The sequence below is a fragment of the Panthera onca genome, chromosome C2, assembly GCF_046562875.1.
Source record: "Panthera onca isolate mPanOnc1 chromosome C2, mPanOnc1 haplotype 2, whole genome shotgun sequence".
Taxonomy (NCBI): Eukaryota; Metazoa; Chordata; class Mammalia; order Carnivora; family Felidae; genus Panthera; species Panthera onca.
This window is the reverse complement of record NC_138347.1, coordinates 36,185,196-36,197,542: the sequence shown is the minus strand read 5'-3', so window position 1 is coordinate 36,197,542 and position 12,347 is coordinate 36,185,196.

Here is a 12,347-nt window from a genome sequence, read left to right as displayed (position 1 = left end):
CCTCCACTTTGTATTATTAATGTCAGCTTTTGACATCTAAGGGTAACTTTGGACACTTAAAAAAGTATTTGGAGTAACTTGAGTATTCAATTCATATTCCTATTTTAAGGCAGCACATTTAAAGTCTCATTTCCATATAATTCATTCAAAAATACCCAAAAGATCTTGTCATTTTAATTAGTAACCCAATAATTTTATATAAATTATAAACCATTGTTTTCATAGGGAATTTTATTAATGCTGCTTCCAGGTAATTTGCGTAGACTAATCCTTAAATAGTTCCATTTGCAATCTTTTATTTATTTATTTATTTATTTATTTATTTATTTATTTATTTTTATTTATTTATTTTAGAGAGAATCTGAGCTGGGGAGAGGGGCAGGAGGAGAGAGAGAGACTCCTAAGTAGCTTCCTGCTCAGAACAGAGCCCTATGCTGGGGTTGTTTCCCATGACCCTGGGATCATGATCTAAGGTGAAATTAAGAGCCAGATGCTCAACTAACTGAAACATCCAGACACCTCCATTTGTAATCTTAACCAATAAAATTTCTGTAAAGAGGTTGAGCTATAACAGAAGTTTAATATTTATTCCTTGTTAGTACTATAGATAGCCAACTGAGAAATCTTATATCCAGAAAGACAATCTACATATTCAAATACTTAACTATACTTAACTTTTATAAGTCTCTCAAGGAAACTTATTAAATCTAATGAAACTAATTTACATACAAAAAGTTTATAAAAACTTTCAGGTGTGCTTCAAATTTAGTTAAATTATCTGATATATTTCTACCTAAAACTCAAGTTTAGAAAAATTATACTTTTCAATTAGAATCAAAATATTTCTCTTTATCTAATACCCCTTCCCTTCAAAATTATAATCATTTTAATGCTAAACATATCATTTCTAATTTTAAAATAAAATTATCATTAGTTATAATTTAATTTGTTTTATTTCATTTAATTATAAATCATTACAGGGTTGAAAACATAGGTGTTTGTTAAGGTAAGGATCAAAATTTGATATCTTTAAAAAGTTCGATTATTGAATAAGTAATTCATGACCATAAAATCTCAGATGGGCTGAAGACATATGTTGATCACAATTTTAGACTAAATTTCAGAACTTAAGCTAGTATATAATGTGTATGATTTATTCTGATTAGAAATATTGAGTAGTTCTTATAGTCATTATCACAGAATGTCTATATTTTATAGACTGTGAATGGAGTGTCTCAACTTGGGTCTTCTAAGTTCAGATGTTAACTGTTTTAAAATTTATATTTTGATGAGTTTGACAGATGTGTATGTCTGTGAAACAACAGCCATCATATAGATATAGAACATTTCTATCATGTACAAACGTTCCCTCATATCACTTTGTAGTCAGTGTACTTTAAGTCAAGACCAGGTAGCAACTGATCTGCTTTCTGTCATTTATACATGTTTGGATTTTCTATTACTTTATATAAGCCTTATCATATAATATGAGCTTCTTTCCATCTGCTTTTTTTTCATTCAGCATAAGGTTTGAGAACTATTCATCTTGTGACATGTACTATTTGTCCATTCTTCTTGATCACACTATAGTGTCCCATTATATATGTTAAACACAATTTGATTACTTGTTCATGGATAATTCAGTTCTTTACAGGTTGGGGCTAGTATGAGTAAAGTTGCCATGAACATGCATGTACAAGTCCTTATGTGGGTATGTATTTTTATTTCTTTTGGGTAAGTACATTGGAGTGAATTGTTGGGTTGCATAGTAGGTACTATTTTGTTGCATAGTAAATGTATCTCATGCATTATGACTGAGTGGTTGCAATTTGTAAGCTGCACTGATATTTTAGGTTCCTAGATGGATGAGTAGCCCAGCATCTGTTATCGTATCATAAGTATTACCATTTGAATGTTGCCAAAAAGTGACTTTTTCTGGCCTTGGTATTTTGTTTAACTAGTAAAACATACATCCCTTCAAAGGGAAATGGTAACAAAACATAATATGTTAACAACTTTCCCTTTACACAAGTAAAAGACAACAGCAAACATAGTTTGATAAAATAGTTATCAAATAGTGATACACCTGAATTTAAACCACTATCATGACATAAAATAAAGGAAAGTCTGAATTACAGTGCATCTGAAAATTGAAGCTTGCAGGTATTTCCCTAAAGACAAAAATGACAGAAGAGTCAGTGGCCTGATAATTGCACCCCAGGAAGATCAAAGACCTAAAAGATAAAAAGGGATCCTCTCACAGAGCCTAAACCGGTCCTTCAGGACAGTGATTGACAAAATCATTCTTCACCTCAGACACACTTTGGGAAGATAATGAGGTCACCAGAGAGGACTGGCATGTTTCTTGGATTTTGTATAAAGGGTTCTGGGAATAGAATTTCCTGGGAGCACTTAATCCACACCCTTACCTAAACCATAGTAACACACGATTTCACTTATAAAATTATTCTGCATTGAATATATTTATTTTGAGGTATCTAGGCAGAATATTTATGTACAATAATATCAAATATATTAGTAATTGAAATGCCATGCTTTTATGTCTAGACCCTTTATCCTCTGATGAAGAAACTGCCATGTATCACTAAGAAATGGATCCAGAGTACTGAGTTTAATGGGGTGAATGAATAAGAAATTGGGTAGTCTTCTGTAGAGATGGTGAGTGTGTGTGTGTGTGTGTGTGTGTGTGTGTGTGTGAAAGAGAGAGAGAGAGAGAGAGAGAGAGAGAGAGGAAGAAAGGATAGTGAAGCAAATATTTAGAGATGAGAAGTATGAAACACAGTGATTAGTTTTACCAAATATTTCCAGAAGTTATGTTTGACATGTGATTTTGTTTATACAGTACAACAGGAGCATAAATGATACATGTTATTTCCAGGAAGAAGGTACTATAGGCAGTTCCTGACTTGCCCCATTTAGAATGGAGTTTATGGATAGCTTTTATCTCCCATTGAAATACTGAGAAAAAGAAAATTACAGCAGATTAGATGTTGCTAACCAACTTAATATCAAATTATCGCAGTATGGTATGAAATCTAGAATCCTTCCATGGCAACATTTAAGGATACCTTCATCTCCTGGAGGGCAGAGTGTGTTAAAAAATTAGCACAAGATATTATTATGAGAATAATGAAATTCAAAATCCTGACAAGTCTTTGGGGAAAAAAAATAGTACTGTATTAGAGAAAAAGTGAAAACCTGAAACATAGGATGGAGACATTTAGGTAGATTCTCCTAAGAAACTTGAACATCCAAATTTCTTAACCATATGGGCCAAAAGGGTTGTCTAGCTTCCCTTACTATAGGTGAGCAGATTCCCTTTTCTTGTCTACTGTGAAAATGAGACACCTGAGTGAGATGCCTTTAAAGGTGTTTTTTCCTTCCTCCACGTTCTCTTATTCCTTTGACTCAAATAATTTGTAAAGTAGACAAGTAGCATCAGCTTCAACTACAAATATACTGGAAATGACAATTCTTGGGGCCCATCCCAATGGAGAAAGGGCCATCAATCTATATTTTAACAAGCCTTCTAGGTATTTCTGATGCATTGCACAGTTTGAGAACTTCTGTTTTAAACTAGTAAATTGAGAATAATTGTCTGTTCTTTGGAGGGGGAGGAATAAAGAAGCTCCTGGCTCAGGTCACTCCATGGCTAAGATATCCTGGCAGAAAATGGGAGAAATGCCTGGGAATGAATTTTTAGGGAGTTGAATTGGAGTTGGGACATAGAATATATAACTGGATACTGGATACTTTTTGATGTGGGATTTTGCTTATGATTTAAAAAGCCTGGAATGATTCCTAAAATTCTTCTGGATTAGTTCCTAGAAACTTGAAAAAAATATGGCATATAGTAAACAAGGTACAAATTTTGGACATGCTTTGAAAAAAGACTGAAGGAGGGTCAAAATATGCATTTAGCGGAGCTATTTTTAAAGGTAATCCAGATAAGCTACCATCTGACCATATTCTCAGGAGAGAACTGTCTAAGGCAGCCAGAGCTGGACATTAGGTTAAAGCATCAAAGACAGATTTTATTCAATAGTTATTGTAATGGGGGACAGAGTATAGAACTGAGGTGAATTCTGAGTATAGCAAAGGAGTGGTGTGAGATGGTCCATGGATGGAAAATTATTTAGAGGAGACATATAGGGTAGGATAATTTTTGATAAACCAACTTAATAGGATTCTTGCTGAACGCACACTAGGGTGATGAAATAGCAAGTTTGAGGGAATGGCATAACAGGATTCTTTGCTAAGACTGGGCTGAGTGTGTCAAATATAGGACAAGGGCCAAGGTTGAGGTCTGGTAGAGAATAAGGATCAGAGGAACCTGACTAAAGTTTGATCAGGGAGAATCTTCTTTACTTAATTGATAATTCAAAGGTAGCTGTCTCCAGTAGATCAGGGTTGATGGAATTGGGAGTGTAATCCTGGAACTGGACTTCCCTGGCAATGAGAATGGCAGAATTCTAGAAGAAAAGAGGTCATATGACAACACTGAACTCTTAGATGTAAGGTAGAAATAATTACAAAAACAGCAAGACTGGGTGAGCAGTCAGGACGGATTTGTAGTGATGCTTAACATATCATGGTGTTCCAAGGGACAAAACAAATATTCAGACAATAAGGACATTTCTTGATTTCTGCAACTTAAAAAGATAAGAATCTAACACTCAAGAATGATAGACATTATTACAAGGAAAAAATGACAATTACTCAGTTTCCAAACATGAGCCAGTTCTCAGCCATTGACTCATACTGTGATGATATTGATCCAGGGAATATGTCTTCTTTAATCTTCATTAGCAATGAGCAACAGAAGCAGTTCTCATGTGAACTTTGATGGACAGCAGTACACACAGTTTTGCCAGGGCTTTATTATCTTTGTGTCACAATATACTCAGAAGGAATATCTACTGTCTGAATATTCTGAAGAACCTAACACTAGGTCACTATATTGATGACATGATGTTGAGTGTACCTGGCAAACAGGGAGTTGTATGTCCTCTAGCTTGATGCCATGATTAGACATATGGACATCAGAGGGTGAAAGAAACATCTGACAGTAATTCACATGTTTATTACATTGGTGAAATGTATAGAGTCAATTAGAATATGTTATACTGAACTATCCTCTCTAAGGTAAAGGAAAAGGTATTGCATCTTTTTCATATTCAGTGTTTTTTTTTTAACTATAACTGACATACAATACACTGTTTTTTTCAGGTGTGCATCATAGTGATTCAATATTTTTATTCTCATCTGTTACCATACAAAATTATTATGATATTATTGACTATATTCCCATGTTGTTTATTGAATCCTTATGTTTTATTTATTTTATAACTGGGAGTTTATACCTTTTAATCCTGTTAACCTACTCATTCCCTGCAACCTGTCCTTCCTCTGGTAACCAAAGTCTGTTTCTTGTAACTATGAGTTTCTTTCAGTTTTATTTGTTTTTAGATTTCATGTAAAAGTAAAATTATATATGTGTCCTTCTCTTTCTGATTCAGGTCACTTAGCATAATACCCTCTAAATCCTTCCATGCTGTCACAAATGGCAAGATTTTATTCTTTTTATGACCATATAATATTCCGTGTTTCTGTGTGTGTGTGTGTGTGTGTGTGTGTGTGCATGTGTGTATCTCACCTTTTTATACACTCATCAATTATCAAGGGACACTTGTGTTACTTAACTATTGTAAATATTGCTGTCATGAAGATAGATGTATCTCTTCAGATTGATGTTTTCATTTTCTTAGGAATAGTTGGATCATATGGGATTTCTATGTTTAATTTTTTGAGAAACTTCCATAATGTTTTCTGTTATGGCACACCAATGTACATTCCTGCCAACAGGGTATGGCAGTTCCCTTTTCTTCATATTCTTGCCAACAATTACTTTATGTCCTTTTGATAATAGCCAATCTGACTCATGTAACATGATATTTCATTGTGGTTTTGATTTGTAATTTCCCAATGATTAGTGATGTTGAGTATCTTTTCATGTGACTTTTCACCATCTGTATGTCTTCTTTGGAAAATGTCTGCCCATTTCTTAACTAGGTTTGTTGTTGACATTAAGTTGTGTAAATTCTTTATATATTTTGGATATTAACTCCTTATCAGATGTATGATTTGCATATATCTCCTCCCATTTAGTAGATTGATTTTCATGTTATTGATGATTTCCTTTGCTGTGCAAAAACTTTTTAGTTTGATGTAATATAACTTGTTTATTTTAGCTTTTGTTGCCCTTATCTGAGAAGACTGGTCCAAAAAATATATTGCCAAGAATGATGTAATAGAGATTGCTTTCTATATTTTCTTCTAATATGTTTTATGGTTTCAGATCTTCTATTTTAGTTTTAATTCATTTTGAATTAATTTTTGCATGTGGTATAAGATAGTTTTATTCTTTTGCATGTAGCTGCCCAGTTTTACCATTTAATCACCATTTATTAAAGAGACTGTCTTTTCCCCATTATACATTCTTACCTCCATTGTCATAGATTAAGTGACCAGATGCAAATTTTTTTTCTGGGCTCTTTATTTAACTCCATGGATCCTTTTCTGTTTTTGTGTCAGTACCACACTGTTTTGGTTACTATATTTTGTAGTATAGCTTGAAATCTGGGATTGTGATATTGCCACCTTCGCCCTTCTTTCTCAAGATTGCTTTGACTATTCAGTGTGTTTTGTGGATCCATAAAAATTTTAGAATTCTTTTTTGTAGTGCTATGAAAAATATTGTTGGTATTTTGATAGGTATTAGATTGTATCTGTAGATTTCTTTGGAGAATATGGGCATTTTAAAAATTTTCATCCTTCCAACCCATAAGCATGGAATATTTTACTATTTATTTGTGTCCTATTCAGTTTCTTTCATCATTGTTTAATAATTTTCTGAATATAGGTCTTTCACGTTCTTGGTTAAATTTATTTCCTATATATTTTATCATTTTGATGAATTTATAAATAGAATTGTCTTATTAATTTCTGATAGTTTTATTAGTGTATGGAAACATACTGATAAATGTATGTTAATTTGGTATCCTGTGACTTTACTGAATTTATTTATTCTGATAGCTTTGGTGCAGTCTTTAGGGTTTTTGCATATAGTATCATGTTGTGTGCAAATAATGACAGTTTTACTTTTCCTTACCAATATAAATACCTTTTATTTATTTTTCTTGCCTAATTTCTCTGGCTATAACTTCTAATACTAGGTTGAATGAAAGTGGTGTAAGTGGACATCCTGGTCTTGTTCTTGATCTTTGAGGGAAGGTTTCAGTTTTATACCACTGAATATGATAATGGCTATGGGTTTGTCAGATATGGCCTTTATTATTTTGAGGTATGGTTTTTCTACATCCACTTTGTTGAATTCTTGTCATAAATGGATTCAGGATTTTATCGGATTTTTTTTTTACATCTATTGAGATGATCATATAATTTATATATTTAATTTTGTTTATGTGGTGCATCATGTTGATTGATTTGTGGACATTGAGTAATTCTTGTATCCCTGGAATGAATCCCACTTGATGTGGTATATGATTTTTTAATATATTTTAAAAAATCTTTATTATTTATTTTGAGAGAGAGAGAGAGAGAGCGGGGGAGAGAGAGAATCCCAAGCAGAGGGATTCTCACAGCACAGAGCCCTAATTTCACAAACCATGAGATTGTGACCTAGGCCAAAAGCAAGAGTCAGACATAACTGACTCAACAACCCAGATGCCCTTGATTTTTTAATGTGTTGTTGAATTCAGTTTGGTAATGTTGAGCATTTTTGCATCTATGTTCTTCAAGGATATTGCCCCATAATTTTCTTTTGTTTTCTTTTGTTTTGTTTTCTTTTGTTTTCTTTTGTTTTCTTTTTTGTGGTGTATTTGTCTGGGTTTTCTATCAGAGTAATTTTGGCCTCTTAATATCAGTTTAGAAGCATTCATTCCTCTTCAGGATTTTGGAATAATTTGAGAAGGATGGGTACTAAGTCTTCTTCAAATGTTTGGTAGAATTCAATTGTGAAGCCATCTGGTTCTGCATTTTTGTTTATAAAGAGTTTTTAAATTACTGATTCAATTTATTACTTGTAGTTGGTCTATTCAGATTTTCTGTTTCTTCCTGATTCAATCTTGGAAGGTTGTGAGCTTCTAAAACTTTATCCATTTCTGTTGGGGTTTTCGAATTTTTTTTTTTTTTTTTTGGCATATAATTGTTTGCTATAAACTCTTATGATCCTTTGTATTTCTGTTGTGTCTATTGTAACTTCTCTTTTATTTCTGATTTTATTTATTTGGGCATTCTCTCTCTCTTCTTTTTTTTTTTTGATGAATCTGGCTAAAGATTTATTAATTTTGTTTATCTTTTGAAAATCAGCTTTTATTTTTATTGATCTTTTCTACTGTATTTTTAGTCTTTATATCATTTAATTGCACTTGGACCTTTATTATTTTCTTTCTTCTAATGTTAGACTTTGCTTGTTCTTCTTTTTCTAGTTCTTTTAGGTATAAAGTTAGATTCTTTTTTTTTTTAATTTTTTTTTTTAACGTTTATTTATTTTTGAGACAGAGAGAGACAGAGCATGAACGGGGGAGGGGCAGAGAGAGAGGGAGACACAGAACCGGAAGCAGGCTCCAGGCTCTGAGCCATCAGCCCAGAGCCCCACACGGATCTCGAGCTCACGGACCGCGAGATCGTGACCTGAGCTGAAATCAGAGGCTTAACCGACTGAGCCACCCAGGCGCCCCTAAAGTTAGATTCTTTATATAGGATTTTTCTTATTTCTTGAGGTTGGCCTGTATTGCTATGAACTTCCCTCAGAATTGCTTTTGCTGTGTCTCATAGATTCTTTTTTAAGAAAAAAAAATTAATGTTTATTTATTTTTGAGGGAGAGGGAGAGACAGAGAATGAACAGGGGAGGAGCCCAGAGATAGGGAGACAGAATCAGAAGCATGCTCCAGGCTCCGAGCTCTCAACACAGAGCCTGATGAGGGGCTTGAACTCACAAGCCACGAGGTCATGCATGACCTTAGCCAAAGTTGGAGGCTTACCTGACTGAGCCACCCAGGCGCCCCCTCTCATAGGTTCTTGAAACATTGCGTTTGTATTTTCCTTTGTCTCATGATATTTTTTATTTCCTTTTGATTTTTTGGCCCATTGTTTGTTTAGTAAATTACTGCTTAGTCTGCATGTGTTTGTTTGTTTTCTATTTTTTTTCTCATAATGGATTTCTAGTTTCATTCTGTTGTGGTCATTAAAGATGCATGATAGGATTTAAATTTCCTTGAATTTATGGAGACATGTTTTGTGGCCTAAAGTGATTTATCTTAGAGAATGTCTGGTGTGCACTTGACATGAATATGTATTCTGAAGTTTTTAAACAGCATATTTTGTATATATCTAAATTCTATCTAGTCTAATCTGTCATCTAAGACCAATATTTCCTTATTAATCTTCTGTATGGATCTGTCCATTGATGTAAATAGGGGATTAAAGACCCTTAGTATTACTCTTAATTTCTCCCTTTATATCTGTTAATATTTGCTTTATGTATTTAGATGCTCTTATGTTGAATGCATAAAGATTTATAAATGTTATATACTCTCTTCTTTATTTTTAAAATATTTATTTATTTTTGAGACATAGAGAGACAAAGCATGGACAGGGGAGGGGCAAAGAGAGAGGGAATCATGGAATTCAAAGCAGTCTTCAGGATCTGAACCAAAGTCGGACACTTAACTGATTGAGCACCGAGGTGCCCAGTTATATCCTCTTCTTGAATTGACCCCTTTATCAATAGGTATACCTCTTTTTCTTTTTTTCATTTGTTACCATCTTTGTTTTAAAGTCTATTTTGTCTGAGGTGAGTATTGTTACACCAGGTTTCTTTAGTTTCCATTTCCACTGAATATCTTTTTCATGTCTTCACTTTAAGTCTGTGTTTGTCTTTGGATCTGAAATGAGTCTCTTGTAGGAAACACGTAAATAGGTCTTGCGGAAGATGCAGGAAGAAAACATCAAAGGAAAAGACTTCAAAAGGGAAGGGCTGGAGAAAGTGCAAGGCCTTAGGACATGTTTACACAGCTGAACAAGGCTGGCAGCTATGGCTAAGGAACTTATAAAACCATTAACATTGTCCAGGGCCAGATCCTCCTTCAACTTGACCCTTCCTACTGTTATAGAAAGCCAGTAACGTGAAATTCAACCTTGAAAAGCAAAACCATTAAATTGATTAACACTCTTGCTTAAATGACTTTATGCACGTAGTCTTTAGCAATTATCCTAATAAAAAGAAGCTTCATTCTGGAGTCGAGGCCTCATTCCGACTTGAGTATGAGGACCTTCACTTAACTGCACTTTGCAGACTCATCTTTTGTGACTCTTGCCATATTCCCTGCAACAACGTCTTGTTTTTTTGTTTTGTTTTCTTTTTGTTTTATTTATTTATTTATGTATTTATGTATTTATGTATTATTTATTTAACTCTATTCAGCCACTTTGTGACTTTTAAATGGAGCATTTCATCCATTTAGATTTAAAGTAATTATTGATAGGTATGTACTCATTGTCATTTCATTAACTGTTTTCTGGTTGTTTTGTAGTACTTTTCTGTTCCATCTTACTTGGTCTCTTGCCTTGTAGTTTGATGATTTTCTTTAGTGTTCTGTTTGGGTTCCCTTCTTTTTTTAAGGTGGGTATGTATCTGTTACAGATTTTTGGTATGTGGTTAATATAAGGTTCACATATATTATTCATGTATAGAATAGCTTATTTTAAGCTTATAGTCACTTAAGTTCAAATGTATTCTAGTGCACTACATTTTTACCCTTCACCCCCAGGTTATGTTTTTGATGTCTTATTTTACATATTCTTATTTTGTGTATCTCTTAATTACTTATAGTGGATTTTACTATTTTTGTCTATTAACCTTCATACTAACTTTTTAAGTGGGTGATTTAGTGTCCTTACTATATATTTACACTTACAATGAAATTTATTTTCTTCATATATTTTCTTCTAGTAATGGCTTTTGCTTTTATGCTGAAAAAAGACCCTTTTAAATTTCTTGGAAGGCTAGGTTGGTGGTGATGAACTCCTTCAGTTTTTTCTTGTCTAGGAACTTCTATATGTCTCCTTCAATTCTGACTGATTCTGAATTCCAGGTAGAGTATTCTTGGTATAAGTTTTTTTTTTTTTTTTTTTTCCTTCCTTTCAGCACTTTAAATATATCCTGCCCCTCCCTTCTGGCCTTCAAAGTATCTGCTGAAAAATCAGCTCAGTCTCACAGGATTTCCCTTATATATAACTATTTGTTTTTCTCTTGCTGCCTTTAAGATTTTCTCTTTAACTTTTGCCATCTTAGTTATAATTTGTCTTTGTATATATCTCTTTGGGTTCATCTTGTTTGGGGCGCTCTGTGATTCCTGGACCTGAATGCTTACTTCCTTCTTCTGGTCAGCAAAATTTTCAGCTGTTATTTCTTCAAATAATACTTCTGCCCCTTTGTCTCTGTTTTCTATTTCTAAGACCCTATAATTTGAAAATTGCCACATTTATGTTGTCCCAGAGGTTTCTGAAACTATCCTCATTAAATATATATATAATATATAAATATATAATATATAATATTACATATATTATATGTATTTACATATTTACATAAATGTATTTACATAAATACATATATGTATTATATGTATTTACATTATTATATGTAATATATACATATCTATATATTTATATATTTATATATTACATAATATATATGTAATATGTAATATTATATATTTATATATTTATATATTATATATATTTATGTTCTGATTGGGTGGGTAATTTCCACTGTTCTGTCTTCCAGATCACTGATCCATCCTTCTGAATTATCTAAATCTGCTGTTGATTTCTTCTAGAGTATTTTTTATTTGAGTTGTTGTACTCTTAAGCTCTGATTGGTTCTATGTTATATTTTCTAACTCTTTGTTGAGGTTCTCAGTGTGTTCATCCTTTTCTCTCCCAAGTTCAGTGAGAACATTTATGGACATTATTTTGAACTCATTACGTAAAATATTTATTAGTTTTTTGTTTTTGTTTTGTTTTGTTTTATACCTGGGGTTTAATCTTGTTCTTTCATTTGGGACCCATCCCTATGTCTCCTAATTTTTTTCTTCTTCAGTGTTGATTTAGATAAATTAGAATAGCTACCTACCCTAATCTTGAAGAACTAGCCTTGTATAGGAGTGTCCCCTGTGTAGACTGTGTGTGACTAGCAGCTTTGGGTGGCTGACTAGAGCTGAATTGTGTGTGGGATTGG